General features: G+C 35.7%; 1 long non-coding RNA gene across 1 annotated transcript; it reads left to right on the top strand.

The window, feature by feature from the left end:
* The first annotated feature begins 982 nt into the window (after positions 1-982).
* Positions 983-4,809, top strand: LOC129448662 (uncharacterized). The gene is made up of 4 exons (XR_012359599.1): positions 983-1,350; positions 2,216-2,255; positions 2,382-2,529; positions 3,797-4,809. It is a non-coding gene; the product is annotated as an uncharacterized lncRNA (long non-coding RNA).
* Positions 4,810-6,415: the final 1,606 nt, after the last annotated feature.

The following is a 6,415-nucleotide window of genomic DNA, read 5'->3' as shown; positions in this document are numbered from 1 at the left end:
TTATTTACTAACCACTGTTTGAAACTCGAATGAAACAAAGCACAAGCCTACGTAAAAAAATACATGTAGCCCTACCCAGGGCTGGGAAAGGCAGAAATTCACAGGGGGTACTAGTGTTGGGGGGTCATTTTAGATTACTTCTTAGATGGGTTTAAAATAACATTAAAACATTTGAGTATTTAAGTCACACAAACAATTGAACAATACAATTATCTTAGGGTTAAAGAAAAATTATGTAGTGTGTGAAAATGTGGATATTTATTTAATAGAGATTTTAATTCTGAAAAATAAAACTGATCATCAGTCATGCAGTGCCACTGTGAAGTGTCATGTGACAAGCTTGATGATGCATTATAAAATAAAATCTTATAATGGGGATTTATTTTTAAATGCTACGTTTCCCCTCGATATTTACCCAGCCCCATTCCTCCCATTTCCAGCCCTGCATATAACATTATGGGGTGGTTTCACGGACAGGGATTATCTTAAAACAGGACTAGGCTTTAGTTAAATGAGGATATTTAAGTCATTTTTAAAAGCATAATTTATAAATAAACACTACTGGTGTGCATCTTTAGACATAACACTTGCACTGATATATTTTAAGATATGTCAGAGCACATTACTTTTCGATCAAGACAACACTAACATTTAAGTTAGCTTAAGTCCTGTCTGGGAAACGGCCCCTATATATAGTAAGACATTTAATATGCCATTTATTATTATTACATATAATGGGGTCCTATTATCCACTTTCTGAATTCTTGATTTTCTTTTCAAGGGGTCCAAAAAAATAGTTGATTGCTAAAAAAAAATGTTTTTACATTAGACACAATTTTGACAATGACAAGTGATGTTAGACAACTTCACTAAACAATTGTGTATTCTGAAGGAGGCAGCAATAACAAGAACTTTGAAGTGGGTTTAAAGAAGAAAACAGTATTGTTACTGTGATTTTTTTATATGTGCATAACAGCCACACTGAAAAAAATGGACTTGGTGGGTCTTTGAATTTAAATAAAATAAACATGTATATGCAAAACAAAATATTTATATTCCTTGTGTAAACATAATTTAATTGATTAGGATGAAAATTTTTGTTTTAATGTAAAATGAACACATTATTCTCACATTGATTAAAATTGATTGAATTGAATAGTTAAAGCAATAAAATTGAGTAAGCAAACAAAACGGCACCTCCTGAGCAGAAGGGGGCAGTAACGCTCAATGAAAAGGACGTCAACTGCCATAAAAGAAGAATAAAGATCGTTTGTTTTGGGCGCCAAAATGAAGACTCAGCAGCAGTCAGTCAGAAGAAGAACTCTCTCAGACGGACACCACGTTATTAAAGTAAGTTCTATTATTTATTTATGTTCACTTTATACGTGATACATCTTCACTAGATAGACGGTTTTTTTTTACAATATGTAGTCATTGCAATGACTTGTAGTAAAAATTAGTTTGGAGGAGGTTGGTGGAGTAAGTTAACGTTACAGTCAGTCAGTCAGTCAGTCAGTCAGTCAGTCAGTCAGTCAGTCAGTCAGTCAGTCAGTAAGTGTAAGGCTCATAAAGAAAAACAGCGTTTTAAAAATGTCAGCTGTATAACGTTATTTCTTGTTTGGTAGTTTTATCCGAGTTGAAAACTGTCAGCTTTGAGTTGACTTTTGAGGCACTTTTTACTCAGCTGTTCTATGGAAACGGTTCAGGACAAATAAAACGCTAACCAAACGTTATTCTGTCCAGAGTAACTTTATCCATGTAAGTAATTTACCAGATGATATCAATTGACTACATTAATAATGACATTGCGTATTAAAAAAACTGTCTGCTTAATCAGATTATCAGACCCGCGTCAGTTATTCATGACTTCGCTACGCCACGAGGCACGAGCAACACTTGATTCTATCAGAAAAAGCTTTTTGAAATGTCTCGCGTGACGTCTGGTATATTAACTACGCCACGAGGCACGAGCAACACTTGATTCTATCAGAAAAAGCTTTTTGAAATGTCTCGCGTGACGTCTGGTATATTAACTGAAAAAATTGCTTTATAGCTGACATTTTCAGAAAAGAACCTTGTTGTTTTAAGATCTAATTTTGTCCAAAATTGCGTCCTATGACAGATATAATACTTATTTAATTATTGCTCTGTGTATGCGTGACCTTCATCATTTGAGGTTATGTTTGATTTCACCTCTGAATATTTCCTCTTATAGGTCCATCATCCTTGCATGCGCTACACACTCAAAAACATTGGTAAGTCATTCCTATCACTGTTTTACTGCTGTTAGGAGCTAAATCTTATTTTTGTAACTAATATACATGTATTATTTTTTGACTCGCAGTACTCAAATATACAATGGTTGGTTAATTTGTTTTCAGATTAATGCTGAATTTAAAAGAATCACTACTGTCTTATGTTCCTGCGTGTCACCTGGACCTCCAATCCAAAAACCTGACGAAACTCTTCTATCAGAAAGGAGGACAGCTAGCAAAAAGACTTCAAACAATCAATGATCAAATGACAGAAGTAAGTAATATAGATTCATAGACATAAAAATGTGTAAACATTGTTGGAAGTACAGAACATTTAGTATGTTTTAGTTACATCTTTTGGCACAAGGGTCATTAAAACACCTGGGAAGATTTAAAGGGGTAGTTCACCCAAAAATAAAAATTCTCATCACTTACTCCCTATCATGTTGTTACAAACCTGTATAAATGTCTTTGTTCTGATGAACACTAAGGGGCCAGTCACACCAAAAGCACTTTAAACGCTTGCAAACGCAAGGCGCGACGCACTGCCTTTTTTAAAAAAGAGCAGTGCGGCGCAGCTTTTCATATTGCTAAGCAACCACCGAGTCAGCTGTCTAGTCAATCAAATATTGAAGCGTGAGCGCTCTTTTGCTGTTAACTGTCATATTAGCAGAAACTTTAAAAAGAGGACGGTTGCTCTGACCTTGTTTGAGGGTGAGAGGAGCACAAACACGCAGGAGAGAGTGAGCGAGTGGAGTCCGGTTCTTCAAAGCAACTGTAAACTTCCCTCACCACAACGTAAGGCCCGCCTCTCCCCTCATTCGATTGGACAATGGAAGACGCAAATGACGTCAGGCGCTTCTTCGCTCTCAGTGTTCCTTCAAAAACGTGTGCGCGGAAGGCAGAAAACCGCAAGGCGCTCGGCGCGCATAAACAGCGCGCAAACGTGCCCTGCCCATAGAATATCATTCAAAAAAGGCGCCTGCAACTGCCATAAACGCTTTTGGTGTGACTGAGCCCTTAGGAAGATTTTTTTTTAAGGAATGTTTGCACCCAAACCAATCATAAGCCCCATTCACTTCCATAGTGGGGAAATATAATACTATGGAAGTGAATGGGGCTCATGAACAGTTTGGTTGCAAACATTCCTCAAAATAAATGTCTTCCTTCGTGTTCATCAGAACAAAGACATTTATACAGGTCTGTAACAACATGAGAGTGAGAAAATGAGATAATTAACTTTTGCTGTGATTGTCAGGTATGGTAGCACACACTTGAAATGTGGCCTCTTTATTTAACACACACACACACACACACACACACACACACACACACACACACACACCCAGAGCAGTGGACAGTGCAGCTGCCTTGCTTTGTAACCCATGTATTTCTAACCAATTGTAACATGGTGTGGCAATGCACATGGGTCTGTATACTTACATTTATATTTGTTTGCATTGTACTAATTTCCAATGACACTTTTATTGTAACAGTAACTTTTTTCTGTTTCTTTAACTAAATTGGTCTGTTTTGTACAGGGCATGGATGAAGTCAGCATCAGTGAGGTCATTTGAAGACACCACTGTTGGGATTTGTGCTCTCAAACAACATGCTTCTTGAAGAAGAGGATCTTTGTATAGTCCTGGAAGGCATGAAGGTGTTGCAACATCGTGCCATGTTGTTTGAGCTGATATATGCCCTAAACCTGAGCTATCCTGATCTCCGCTTTATTTTTGAGGAAATCCAAAAGATTTTAATGGAACTGCATTGAGCGTAACTTCAACCAACAGTTTCTTTCAGTGAAAGGATCAGAAAGACTGTGCTGCTCATTTATGTTCTTTTTATTTATCTGTTTTAAGTGTTTTCTCTTATTAAAACATTAACAGTTAGCTGCTCAGAGTTGATTTTGGAAATGGTTGTTGTATTTTGTTTTTGTTGAATCTTTGATTAACAGTTTATACAAATGCTGTAGCTCTGACTTTCTGAAGGATTGATATTTTCCAGTTTGTAAATCCATTTAAAAAATAATAGTACTTACTCTTTTGCTCTTTGGAATGCAGTGTTTGTGTTTTAGCACTTCTATTCTATTGTGATAGTAACTATATTTTAAACATTTGGGTCAGTTTTACAGATGGGGCTTTTCCTAGTCCCAGACTTTTGCAATGCCTTAATTTGAAAACATATTGCACTGACATATCATGACATATATCAGTGCCATTGTTTTGTCTCAAGATGTACTCCAGTGTTGTTTTTGTAAGGTAGGTTTGTTTGTAAACTTTTTTTGTAAAAATATTCTAATATAACTAGAGCCTAGTCGTGGATTAATCTACAACCTGTTTGGGAAATTGCCCCTTTGTATGTACTGCATGTGCTGATTGTTGTAATAGTTATTAACTGTTAATGAATTAATGTGTAGTGATTTAAATGAATTGATGATCTGAAAGCAGTGGTTTGCCTAAATATCACTAAACATTTGTACAAAACTCTTTGCTTTTTATGCCAATGCAAATGTATTTTGTATTTAAAAAAGAAATAAATAACATTTGGATAATTATGAGTGATTATTCTGGTGCCAGAGACATAATGAAATTGCTTTAGAGTTACATAATCCCATAATATAAGCATTAAAAAAGCATGTTGGAATTACAGATGAAAATCTAGTCCCCTTACATAATAAAATTACTTAAACATTACAAAATAAATGTGTTATAGTAAAGAGAAATAGCACTTTGAGTCAATATATTTATATTAGACTACTTAAACCAATTAAAATGTTTTGGTCTGACACATAAAAGTTATATGAGGAAAATTATTTTGGTTTTACACAATCGGATTATGTGGGACCGATGTACACATTAAAATTACGTAAATTGAAAGGATTTTTTTTTTCAGTGCACCGTGAAGACTCCCAGTGCTCCAGATAGCCAGTCCGTCCCGATACAAGCTCGATGTGACTTTGCATGTTAAATGTCATAAAACCTCTTATACTTTATTTAGTACAGTGTTTCATCCCAGGACCTTCTGCGATTTTGTCTTTATTAGGGTGCATGTGAATTCTGACACAACCACTAACACAGAAGAATTACGCAAATTTATGCCAGATGGGAAGTTATTAAGGTATATTTCCTCAAGGGAATGTTGTAGGAATGTCCTCAATTTTGCATCTACAGATGGCTTTAGCCAGTCATCAGGCACAACATTTCATATTGTGAAAGTAGTGTTAAGAAAGCTTCTTATCAATGGTTGAGTCAACTTAAGTAAATAATAACAATTATTGCTTTCACGACTCCTTTAAGGAAATAAATGTAAATAATGACTTTGTGCTGTGAAACCACTCTTTTAAAACCATAAGCGTGTAACCAAGCTTTTTAAAAAGATGTAAGCATACCATAATAAAGAATGTGTATACTTTCAGAATGTTTTGCTTTGTTGAACCTTAAGATTATTGTATTGTCCTGTGTACTTAATGTGAATACCTGAGTGTGACAAAAAAATTCTTCAACACTTGATAATGTCGTAAATAAAGCTTAAAGGGCACCTATTATGCCAATTTTTAAAAGATGTAATACAAGTCGCAGGTGTGCTCAGAATTTTAGCTCAAAATACATCACATATTATTTATTCTAGCATGTCCAAAATGCTCCTATTTCAGTGGGAACAACACATGCGTGTGTGTACCTTTAAATGCAAATGAGCTGCTGCCCCTCACTCCCTGACTAAGAGACAGTGAGCGCTTTCAGTTAAAATAGATCTGATTCCTGTGAATACAGTCTGAGACTATAGTATCTCACCATTGAGATATAGAAGGCGGAAACTATGCACACAATTTTGTCAACCCGATTGAATTTAACCCAATTGCAGGTTACGACAGTAAAGTTACATGTACCTAAAACATTGCAATCGGATTAAAATGTTCATTCTAATCCGAAGCAAGCCTCTGCGCAAGCACACAGCCAGGGTTGCCAGACTTGTGTATCAAAACTAGCCCAAAAGCATCCCAATGACTATTCACAGCCCAAATACCAAAAACTAATAAACGAAATCCTTTCATATTTAACCTACAAAAAATAGAAGGTTTCAGCAGTAACAACATAAACAAGCGGCTGTCGCGGTCCGCAGTAACTTCCGGTAAACTCCGCTAAGAATAAATAACAACA

The sequence above is a fragment of the Misgurnus anguillicaudatus genome, chromosome 20, assembly GCF_027580225.2.
Source record: "Misgurnus anguillicaudatus chromosome 20, ASM2758022v2, whole genome shotgun sequence".
NCBI classification, from domain to species: Eukaryota; Metazoa; Chordata; class Actinopteri; order Cypriniformes; family Cobitidae; genus Misgurnus; species Misgurnus anguillicaudatus.
The sequence above is the reverse complement of the archived record's forward strand: the minus strand, read 5'-3'. Positions and strand labels throughout refer to the sequence as shown.